The sequence below is a fragment of the Carcharodon carcharias genome, chromosome 13, assembly GCF_017639515.1.
Source record: "Carcharodon carcharias isolate sCarCar2 chromosome 13, sCarCar2.pri, whole genome shotgun sequence".
Taxonomy (NCBI): Eukaryota; Metazoa; Chordata; class Chondrichthyes; order Lamniformes; family Lamnidae; genus Carcharodon; species Carcharodon carcharias.
This window is the reverse complement of record NC_054479.1, coordinates 115,752,983-115,765,411: the sequence shown is the minus strand read 5'-3', so window position 1 is coordinate 115,765,411 and position 12,429 is coordinate 115,752,983. Positions and strand designations below refer to the sequence as shown.

Here is a 12,429-nt window from a genome sequence, read left to right as displayed (position 1 = left end):
TCCCTTTTATGTGAGCTGCCAATCTCATCTTTTTGTCCCTCTTATTTTCCTTTTTACTTTCTATATTCCAGTTGGTTCTCACTTGAACTATCAACTAGAGGTTATATACAGAGATAAAAACAAAAACAAAAAACTGCGGATGCTGGAAATCCAAAACAAAAACAGAATTACCTGGAAACACTCAGCAGGTCTGGCAGCATCGGCGGAGAAGAAAAGAGTTGACGTTTCGAGTCCTCATGACCCTTCAACAGAACTGTTGAAGTTCAATTCTGTTGAAGGGTCATGAGGACTTGAAACATCAACTCTTTTCTTCTCCGCCGATGCTGCCAGACCTGCTGAGTTTTTCCAGGTAATTCTGTTTTTGTAGAGGTTATATACACCCTTTTTCTTACTCTCTAATTAACTTTCAGCCTCTTTCATCATTCAGTGGACTCGGGTTTTGGTTGTCCTACCTTTCCCCTTCATGGGAATGTACCTAGCCCATACCCTAACCACTTCTTCTTCAAAAGGTCATCCATTGCTTGAGTACAGTTTTGCCTGCCAATCTTTGCTTTCAATTTACCTGGACTATGTTCATTCTTAACCCACTGAAATTGGTCTTTGCCAATTAAGTACTTTTATTCTAGATTGTTCCTTGTCCTTTTCCATAGATAATCCAAAACTTAGGATACTCTGATACTAAATCCATCTGTGATTCTAATAGTTCACCAAGTTACAAACCATATGCTTCATATGCAAGGAGTACTTGTTGCTGGCACTACACAATACACCTGAGGCTTTTGCTTTTAGTGATAGGGCATGACTGACGATCAGAAACTTATTTCAAATTCAGCTATTTTTGTTTCCTTGAGCGATAAGCATACAGTTAAGATATACATTTTTTGCTAAGATGTACGGCAAGAAATTGGACTTGTCAGCTCCTGTTTTCAGGGCTCTTTGAGTGATCATAGGGCTCCAAATTAGTGTCCAAAAGGACACCAACATCTCTGGAGTGAATTGCAGGATACCGTTTTGCATTATCATGCATAGTAAACATCCACAAGAAGTATGCTGGGCAGGCACATCATGATAGCAAACTGTTTGCAACGCTGGTTTGATGCTACTGGTGCCATTTTGGAACTCAAGGCTCCAGCTAACACCATCTCTTAACTTTAAGGCACGAAAGATCCCTCATCAATGCGATTTGAAAGGATAATCAACAATTTACAGGTTAGTTGCTGGTTGATTTCTTCTGGCTGTTGCTTTAATTATACAAGTATTTGGTGTTTCCTATAGCTGTTGAATGTTACAAAAGGCTACAGGGAGTGGTGCTGCAGGTGCTGAAGGGGATTTTGATGAATTGAAGGCTTCTGCTTCAGACATGGCTGCAATAACAGCTGTTCCCCCTTGAGCACATGACTTGAAAAGTGAACAGAGCCCATTGTCATGGACAGATTTTGTGTGTTTTATTACTGTCCATGATCAATGTGGTTCCTATGTGAGGTTTGTGTATTTTCTCACCCTGACAGTGATTGAGCCAATTTAAGTAATTCCAGCAGCAAGCTTTTTTATGAGTTTTGAAATAAGGAATGTTATTTATTATCCCACACTTACCCCAGAGGTTTAAACACACCATCTCACTCACTCACACAAAGATTAGCTGCAGGTGAAAAAAACAATACAATTACAAAGTATAACTGTCTCAGTCACTCCTATGTGGCATTTGAAGTTAACATCTCTCAAAAACAAACCAGGAAATGTAACTTAACATTTGATGGTTTTAGTTGATGGTTTTAATTGAAATGAGGGTCTTGTATGCAGAGGATTTTCACTAAGCTGCAAGACTTCTCGTACTTTAGTTTCCAGGTAGTTGGTTCTCAGATGCACTTGAATTTGGAACAAGTTTGGGAGAGTCCTTCTCCCACTTTCAAGGTATTACTGTTTATTACCTTGGCTGCTTAGTTGACTGCAGCTGGTTCAGTGGCTTTCTGGTGGTCTCTGTCTCTGTAGAGCTGATTCTTGCTGTTTTAGAAGCAGGCAACAAACATGGCTGCCTCATCCATGTGACCTGTTACATGCCCACAGTCCGTTTCCAAATAAGGCGGGTGTCGATAAACCTCCTGTGTTGTCATTTGACACTTGAAATTTACCTAATATCTGGGTTCAGATGAGGGACCATCATAACACAATGGGAGATTGATGTGGGCCCCTTCACATTTGTCTAACACACATTGAGTTTTGATGTGCCTTTTGTCCATAGTGAACCAGAAAGTCTAGTCAGCTGGAATGCTAAAGTCCTTTTGTTGACGTCCTATCCTTAAACAAATGGATGTGCGGATTTCTCAGATGGCTGTGAATGTTCATACTTAATGAGATATTTGCTTGAGTCTGGAGCTAACACTGCCAAAGGTCATGTGGTTTGTAGCAGCCGTTTTAACGGTCTGTTTTTGTTCAAAATTTTAAAGTGTGGTCTGAAAGTCCATAACATACTGGAGCATGATGCCATGCAGAGCAGGACGAGCTGCTGGGAGAGGAGGAGGGGGAAAAGGTCTATCAGCAGGAGGCCACATCCATCCAGGATGTTCAGGGAGCAATTCTCCTACCTGAACCTTAGCAAGGAACAATGTGTGAAACGAATGCACTTCCATAAGGACGCCCTCACTGAAATCTGCCACCTCAGCCATGACCTGAAACATGAACTGTTTCTCTCTCCGCTGATACTGCCTGTCATGCTGAGTGTTTAAAGCATTTTCTGCTTTTTTAAGAGAAAGTTAACTTCAAATGACTGCTTTGACTTTGTTTGGTGTTACACTTCAGTTATTTTCCTTACAGGCTAATATTTCCTATTATCTTGGCTTGTCATTCTCTTAAGTGGTTAATACATATGAATAAAGCCAAGAAAAATGTAACTGCCTCTGCTCTTTCTCCTGTTCTATGGTTCTTTGCTTTCTCTTTTTGTATTCTGCCACATTATGAAAGGGCACAGCAGATCACTCAGAAACCGGAACCCTGTATTCAGTAAATCAGCTGAATAGATAAAAAATGCCTTGGGCTGTTTGGTATATGGGATTTTGATGGCAGTGAAGCACAGAGGCAGAAGATTGAATTGAGTCTGTCAGCATAGTGAATGCCTATCGAGATAACCTAAAACCTTTCAGCCGTAAATAAAGCTGATCGAACAAGCACTCTTTATAATTTCAGTACACCCCAAAGTGCATCACAGCCAAGAGCATCTTCCAAGTAATTACAGACTAAGAGTTGAGGTGATACACTCTAGTTTCTTGCTTTGGAAATCAAAAGTGTTCCTAATTTAAGCCAGCAAATGAAATAAATTTGCAGTAAGTGGTTTAAATTCTGTAGATCACAGCCATGTAGACGTCGGGTGGAGATGGTTCAAACCACAGTATAGATATGTTTGGAACAACACAGGAAGCCTCCCTGAAACGTGTTGTGCCCAATCACTGGTGCTTTGTGACTTCACACGTACAGGTGCACACATGAAACAGGAAGATGTCAATATAATCACACTCCAAATTACAGAAGAAGCCAGATGCGTAAAAGTTAATCGGTGCATCAACTTCACAGATATAGGTGATGCAATAAGCATCAAAGAGAATGATTCCAGGCCTGATGGATTATGTCACTGAACAGGGCTCCATTGAGATGAAAACAATGCATTACCAAGTAGTTCTTTGCTTGTACGTTCTCCTAAGTGGATGATACTGAATTTTTGCAGACTCCCTTTGCTTTTCCTGCTTTTTTTTTGCCATTCTATGTTCTAATCTTTCTCAAAGCTCATTAAATTTATACACTGGGGTATCACTTGTGAAACATAAAACTGGGAAGCAGGTTTTTCCAAAACACTTTAAATCCTATGCTGCAGGGGAATATAGCCAGACTCATCTGTATGGATTACTTGGAAGTTCAGGTATATATACACAAAGGGTTTATGTGCTACATATACATATTCATTCAGTGGATCACTGTAAAACACAGATACATTCTTTTCCCCATCACAAACAGCACTTAGACGGAGATATTGTCAACTTTACAAAATATTTACATTTTTAAAACTCCATTTTTTGTTTACCATTATCCATAATAAATGTTGGCTATTTAGGGGTATTCTCATACCAAGTCCACATCCAATTACTTTCTGCTCCAAATTCTTCACAGCAAACTGGAATGCATAGGTGCAGCAATTAACAGATTGTAAACTTTAGCTGCATCCTCTAGAGTAAACACCATAAAAATTCCCTGACTGCAATAACTCAATTAATTTTGATTTCTTTTAAACTATTAATACTTGCACTGCTACCAACTGAAATTAAGAATCTTTTGTATTTCCCCACAGTCTGAAATGATTTGTTATTCAAATTAGGTGCAATTTCCATGGATCTACAGTTCCAATTAAGAAGTACCCCCATGGAGTATGTGCCTCATTTGGAAGAGATGAGGACCGTCTGCAACTGTGTGCCAGGGACCTTGTGGCAACAAGAGCAGCCAGCCTGACTTTTGGATCATTTACTGTTTTCATATTTTTTTGTTACAATGAACACTTTCCCCTTATTTAGGCAACTATTGGGTAAAGAAAACATTGGGCAGGATTTTCCCATCGGCGAGTGGGGGTGGGGCCCACTCGCCGATGTGTAAAATTTTGCGCGGTGACGTCGGGCGGAACTCCTGAACTCACCGCGCCCCATTTAAATTTTCAGGGAGGCGGGGGGCACAGCAAAATCAGCTGTGTGCCCGCCAACCTGTCAATGGCCAATTGAGGCCACTGACAGAGTCATTTAACTAATTAATGGACCTGCGCTTGGCGGGCAGGCCAGGAGACCCAGCGGGAATTAGAAAAAGCATGAAATCTCATCCACGGGCAGGATGGGGTTTCATGTAGGTTTTTAAAAATTTTATTAAAGTTTAAAAAAAAATTATGGACGTCCCAACTCATGTGACAGTGTCACATGAGGGGGACATGCCGGGGATTTTCTTTCTCTATTTTTAATATTTGTGACAGAAAAGCCGATCTTCCTGAGGCAGCACTTAGCCTCAGGGAGATGAGTGAGCTCTTTTGTGCGCATGCGTGAAAGAGCGCACTCTCAGGTTTGGGGAATCCCCCCCCCCCCACCGCCCGCATAGAGAGCGCACAGCGCTTCTGTGCAGACGGTACCGCGTCCACAATTCAACTTCACACCCGACGGGGGGAAAATCCTGCCCAGTGTTTAGAAAACTGCAAAGTAGATTCTGCGCTGCAATGGATTTAATGAATAAATTCTGCAGTCAAATTTAATTATATTCACTTGTCATCATTTAGCATTCAAAAGGAATTCAGTCATCAAGTTATTTGGAGAATAATTGAACAGCAAACCATTTTATTCAAAATGGATGCAAACCTATTGTGATTTATGTAGGAAAATGCTTTTGCTGATTTTTTTTTGAAACAGTTTGCAATCCTTGAATAATTAATGCTTCCTCATGCAGTCTCCATTTGCATTAGGTAATAATTTATGTTTTATTTATTCTTTCATGGGATGTGGGTATCGCCGACAAGGCCAGCATTTGTTGCCCTTCCCTAATTGCCCTTTGAAGGCAGTTAAGAGTCAACCACGTTGCTGTGGGTCTGGAGTGACATGTAGGCCAGACTGGATATGGACAGCATCAGGTTTCCTTCCCTAAAGGACACCAGTGAACCAGACGTGTTTTTACAATTAATAATTATTTCACAGTCACCATTATTGTGACTAGCTTTCATTCCAGGTTTTTTTTGTTTTGTTTTCTTTCCTTGAATCACACTAATAGATCTCATGGTGATGAAGAGTAACATGATTTTAATAGCACTGTAATGATGGCCCAAGGGTGTGGGAGCAGTAGAAAGTGACAGCAGGCTTTGGGAGGAGTGGAGGTGTGTGGGACAAAGACTTCCATTTATATAGCACCCTTCATAGCCTCTGGACATCCTAAAGTACTTTACAGCCAACTGTCGTCACTGTTATAATGCAGGAGATCTGGTCACCATATTATACACAGCAAGCTCCCACAATCAGCAAATAATAATGGCCAAATAATCTGTTTTTATGCTGTTGATTGAGGGATAAATATGGAGCAGGACACCAGGGATAACTTTGCAGCTAATCTTCAAAATAACACCAAGGGATCTTTTAAGTCCACCTGAGAGAGCAGGTAGGGCCTCAGCTTAATATCTCATCCATGACAATGCAGCACTCCCACTATACTGCACTGGAATGTCAGCCTAGGTTTCTGCTGTCAAGTCTCTGGAATGGTGAAGTCTTAGAATCATAGGCCAGAAACTTAACTGTGTTGGGCAGACTGGGCGGGAGTGGGCGCGGAGCCGATCGGCTATTAAACTATCATTTCGCCCGTGGATGAGGTTTGCTGAAAAACACGAAGGCCCCTTGGTCTCTTTGCCTGCCCTCCAACACGGTCAGCAATGTTAATTGGCTTAATTAATTTCCTAATGGCCTTAATAGGCCTTTGACAGTTGAGCGGGCTCACAGCCACCTCTGACGCGTGCCTGCCGAACGAAATATCTGAATGACATGCGATGACATTGGGACACATGCCCGACATTATCAAGCGTCATTTTGCACGTTGTATGTCAGGCCCGCCTCCACACACTGGCGGCAATAATCTGGTCATATAGTGGCCTGAATTTTCTTGGTGCTGCTCCTGTTCTGCCTTTGTATCTTTACTAGAAACGATGGAATTGAGCTTCAGAAGGAGGGAGCTCTGAGGAAATTCTCAACCCTTTGAATTTAACAGCACAAAAGAAGGCCATTTGTCTCATTGTGCACATGCATAACGAAAAGACAGTAAGAACTGGGAAATAAGAATACTGGGTCCGAATTGGTCTTGTATATCTTAAAATGAAACACCAGTAAAAACCAGTGCTGGTCCAAACTGTTTTTTCCTTCTAGGGATGTTGATTTACTCAAGGAACAATCATTTAGCTTAATTCCCGTGTTCTTTCCCCATTCCATTTTAAGCAATGATAATGGAACTTGTCAGAGGGCTAAAGTATAACAATAGTTTAAATCTGGATGAGCACATCCAATTATTACATAAGCTAATTATCAGTACGACCATCCCAAGGGACCTGGTGATACTGAAGTGATTAGCACACCTTAAAGCAACTTCTCTAAGGGAAAATGAGAAAATGGTGCCAGTTATAATCCATGCAATTACCCCTAATGCCAACATGTATCATGTCTAATGTATGTACTTTAGAATAAAAAACATTAATGTTATACTTCAACTCCAACACTTTCTCCCCTGACCCCATCTCCTGCTGAAAGCTGTGACTGCTCCTTGACTACCAGGTCAGTCTGTGCTAGCAGCTCCCACTGTCTCACCAAAGTGGTGGCTTCTTCAACTGAAATTTTGGGCAGTGAAGGCTGGCAGATTATTTGACCAAAGGAAAAGAACGAGGGAGAGGAGAGTCACAATCAACCCCCTGTCCAGTCCTCATCTGAGATTCAAAATCCCTTCTGGCCAAAGTTACAGCACCATTCAGGAGCAGTGATCCAGGCTGATTGTTCTCCTGAGTTAATAGCTAATCTAAAAAAATGGAGATTGAAAGTGGGGCATTCCTGCTCTCATTATGCAGCATTACAGCATTTGATGTTTTCATTAAGTGAATATACATTAAGGACAAGATTTTTCACTGAGCGGGCAGGCGCATGCCCAATCCGCTTGCGCATAAAATGCCACGATATTTCAGTCGGCAGGCACGTGCAGGAGTCAGCAGCGTGCCCAGCGACAATTAAAAGGCCTATTAAAGCCTTTAAAAATGTAATTGAATAAAATTTTTTGCTGCCTATCCAACCTATGGACGGCAGGCAGGCAAAAAGGCCAAGCTTTTTTACGAAACCTCATCCACGGGCAGGAAATAGTCACATGAGGGGACGTTTTTTTTAACATTTTAAAAATCTTTATTTCTAATTTTCAAAACTCTTCATGTCCCTGAGGCAGTTCTGTGCCTCAGGGAGCTTTTCCAGCGCGCACCTGCTCGCATGCTGGAAATTGCACTCTTGCCGTCCTCCCTCCCCTCCCAGCACAGGCAGCGCTGAGCGTGGAAACTGGACGGGTCTTAATTGGCCCGCCAGCGTGAAATCGCAGTCTGGCCCCAATTGTGGGCGGGGGGGCAGCTTCGGGGCCACTCCCGCCCATCCCTGCCAAGCCCGCCTGACGAAGGAAAAATCTTGGCCTAAGTATAGATTCCTAATGGAATACTATAATCCCAAACTTCCACAGTTGTTCCACATTCGAATGAGGTGCCATCCCATTGATTCCACTAACTCTGGTGAGGTCAGTGTTAGACTGGGCTCACAATGGGCACGAACCTGGTGCAACCACTGGGATTGTTGCCTGGGCACTGATCGATCAAGGAGTAATACAACTAATTCAGTCTTAAGATCGGACCAGCAGTTTAACCACTTACTTATATTTACTTCTGAAAAATAAAGTGCCTTGGTGAATAGCCAAAATAAAATAATAAAGTAAAACATTCTTTTAAAAACAAAATCTCCATCGGTTGGAAACTTACTTAAAATATTCCCTGCTTCAGCTTTGCTTGGCTGGCACACTTGAACTTATCTTTGCCCCAGTAGCAATACAGCATAACACTCCCAAATATTCCTGAAATAACTTGCTTTTCTCAAGACTGGAAACCAGCTGCTCTGTGGCCTTTTCAACATTGAAAAGCCATTTTTCTTCCCCATTTGACCCTCTTGCCTTTTCTCCTTTCTGCTAAGCAGCAATAAGAGGTCATTATGGAGTTTGACAGCATTGAGGAGTGCTGCTGTAATCTCACAGGATTCATGAGAGTCCGGAAAACCTACCCTTTGACCAAATTGTTCTAATATTTCCTAGTGTGCCTGTGTGTCAAATTCTGTCTGATAATGCTCCTGTGGTATGCCTTGGGGCATTTTTACTTTGCTAAAAGCACTGAATGTGTGAAATTTCTGTGGTTTACTGGCTGTAGAAGGAGACTCCTGTGGTTTAGCAGACGATGGAGCAGAAATTTGCTTTCCATTAAAACTGGTATGTTGAAATTTGGGGGCTGCCTCACTCGAGGATTCCTGGGGCTTACAATTTGGCAGCAGTGAATGGGTGGGATCCGTACAGGACCATCAGCAGCGAAGAATCCTAATGTCTGGCAGCATTTAGGAGGCTCTTGTGTTTTGGCAGGGATGAGAAGCTAAATCTCAGGATGAAACACAGTAGAATGGGAGATTCTGGAAATTCCAGTGTTTTAGAAGCTTTGGGAGTGGGTAGGAGGGAGGAAGAGGGAGGGCAGTTTATGACTGGTCCCCAGGCGAGGTTCCCTTAATTTGTTATGATCCCGGATGAGATACCCCAAATTGTTAACTTCCCTAATGGGGAGGAATGAGCTGACACCCCTTCTTTATTCAACCCCCTCGGTTGGTCGCAACAAGGTTAATTTTAAAAGGATCCCTTTTCCCAGTCCAAATATATTTATGTTTTAGAAGGAGCCAATTTAATCAGCCTTTCTTGAGTCAAAGAAAGAGCAAGTTTATTAGCTACTAAAAACCAGAGAAAAAATAATAAAAACGCAACACACATACACAGAGATCAAAAATGAGAACTTGAGTCCAAAAATAAAAGTTAAAAAAGATATATAAATCAGTCTTTGGCTTGTCTGTGAGCAGTAGATGCGGCTATTAAGTTGGGTGATTCCGGTAGAGCTGACTTTGGCACCTGAGCAGTTGAGATGGAGATACATGGTTCTGAAGCAGGTTATGAGGGATCTGTTCTATTTCCTTTTTAACTGTGGCTTTGCTGACTTGTCTACAGCTAGAGAGAGAGAGGGAGAGAGAGAGATACAGACTTTTACATGCAAGCTTCGGGGATGCCTAGTTGATGTTCTTCTGCTGTGACCCCTTCAGCACACATTAGCACTGCAGAACTAAAACACACAGATCAGGGTGGCAGCTGGCTTTTTAACCCTTTTCTTGTATATTCCTGGAAGGGGAAAAAAAAACATGTCTTTTGCCCAGGATCTGTTTTCTTTCAACCCAGACCATTTCCACATTCTGAGATATAACTCAACAGGAGATGGTTTTTGCTGAGATGTGGTAATCAGTCTCCATTGTTTCTACGACCACAGGAGATTAAAGTTGTCTTTTGTATTGCATCTCTTCCTTTTGAGTGTCTCTGTCTGAAGTAGGCCTTGACACCTTTTTTGGTGTGACATTCCATGTTCTCTCTGAACTAGTCAGTCAAGCATAATCCACATAAGAATTTTCCAGAAAGTGGTTACGTTACATTCTCAGCCAGCTTTTGCTTGTATGTCTTTTTTCTCCTTAAAAAGTTCAATATGCCCGTTAGTAATTTGGGGCTGTGATCCACTGTTTTGACAGCAGTGCTGAGGAAAATTGTACACCCTATGCTGGGGGAGACCAATTATTCTCTTCCTAGTTCCCTCTTCTAGGCCACCATCCATTCCTTTTCCCACTCCCAACTATACTGTACTCACACCGCCCCCACCACCCCCCCCCAACCCCCCCCACCCCCGCCAACTTTATTTTCACTTTACTCTCAAAGGCCAGGAGATGTTAGAGGGCAAGGTGACAGAACGGACTCAGGCACAGTCAATGGGGCGGGAGGAAGGCAGGTCCACCCAAGTTTGGAGATCTGAGGAAAGAGGCACAGAAGGTGAAGATTCAATCACAGAGTGCAGCTGGGGGCAACTGCAACTTAGCATATAAGCAGCAACAGATAAGAACCAATGAGGGCTGTGGGACCTGGCAGCGGTGGTGGGAATTGGCAGCATGTGGCATTAGAGCCATAAAACTGCCTCACTGGAAATAGGTAATGTTTTCATGTTAGAAACATAGGGTTAGATTTTACTGGGCCCCCTATTCCTCACAGTCCCCACCCACAGAGCCCCCCCACCCATCCCAGACAAAAAAGCCAGTTGGGAGCCTGGCCACCAAAAGTCAACCTCCCACATCTATATTACACTGGGAGCAGTGTTAATTGCCTCACGTGACGCTTTGGCCCCCATCTGAGAGGAAGTCCCGCCTTAGAGAGCAGCTGGCCAATCTGATTGGCCAGCAGCTCTGTAGACTCAGTAGTGCCAGGTTCAAGCAGCAACCACTGCTGGGACTACAGGTTGCCCCCCGAAGAAGTGCAGGTTATGGAACGAACTTCAAGGTAAGTCCAGGGAATTGCCGGAGCCTGGCAGGCAGACCACAATGGCAAGGGGGGGGTGGGGGGGGGGGGGCATGTTTGAAAAGCCAGCGGGTGGAGTGAGGAGGGAGAACTTAAAGGGACAGTATGACCTTGAGGGGCTTGGGGGATTGCCTCAGATGGGCACAGGCGACTTCGAAAGGAGGTGAAAGCAAAATACTGCGGATGTTGGAAATCTGAAACAAAAACAAAAATAGCTGGAAAAACTCAGCAGGTCTGACAGCATCTGCAGAGAGGAACAGCATCCGCAGATGCTGTTTTGTTTCTAAAGGAGGTTCCCCACCTGGTGTGTGCCTCCCCTGCCATGGGTAAAATAGCGGTGGAGGTGGGATGAGGCACGTAAGTGGCCATTAATTGTCCACTTTCGGGCCTCAATAGGCCCAAGGTGGGCTGCCTAATGCCTTCCATACCAGCCTGAAACTGGTATCTACACTGCCACCTAGAGGTCTCAAAGTTAAGGATTAGCACTAGCTAACTTGGAGACCAATTGAAATCTGGAGGAACTGAATCAGAGGTGAGTAAAACGATTAGAAATAATTTAGCATTACAGAAAAATGTGACAGCAACAATATGATGGAAATAATGTGACAGAAAATCAAGAGAGAGTTACAGGAAGAATTTTATTTTATTATGGATAGAAAATTGATGTTTATTAAGACTGTCACAATAATTCACACACAAATTAAGTCCAATAATAAATGTTTAATAATATCCTCTATAGCAATTGAATCTGAACTCAGTCTAGACTCAGTGAAATGTAGGAAAGGAAACTTACAGCTTCAGAAGCATGTATCACAAGGACTGAGATGGTAACTGAGCTGCACAGTACAAAGCACAGTATAAAACTATAATTAAATAAGTAAATGCCAAGTGGAGGTGGATACAGTTTTAATTTTCTGACAGCTGAGATAAATCAGCAGCTATTTATGTTCGAGCAGTGGAAGACATTCTCCTTTCATCTGCTTTGAATGAAACTCCTGAGGAAATGCAGGTGTCTTGTAAACACAAGAGGCACTTATGCACGCAAGGGCCACACTGTTTCCCCAGTGTTACTTGAGAAGCGAGAACCCTGCCTGACCAATGCAGACATTTCAGAACAACCTGGCTAGGCTCGGATTTCATACAGTTCTTGAAAGTGCACCATGGCTCCTTAGGACAAACAACCCAGATTCTTTATATTGGGCTTCTCTTGTTTCTATTACCTCGTTTAACTGAAAA

At 42.8% G+C, this 12,429-nt stretch overlaps 1 protein-coding gene across 1 annotated transcript in view; it reads right to left on the bottom strand.

The window, feature by feature from the left end:
* LOC121285595 (voltage-dependent calcium channel subunit alpha-2/delta-1) overlaps window positions 1-12,429 on the bottom strand; it is a 711,948-nt gene that overhangs the window by 66,281 nt on the left and 633,238 nt on the right. The window lies entirely within an intron of this gene.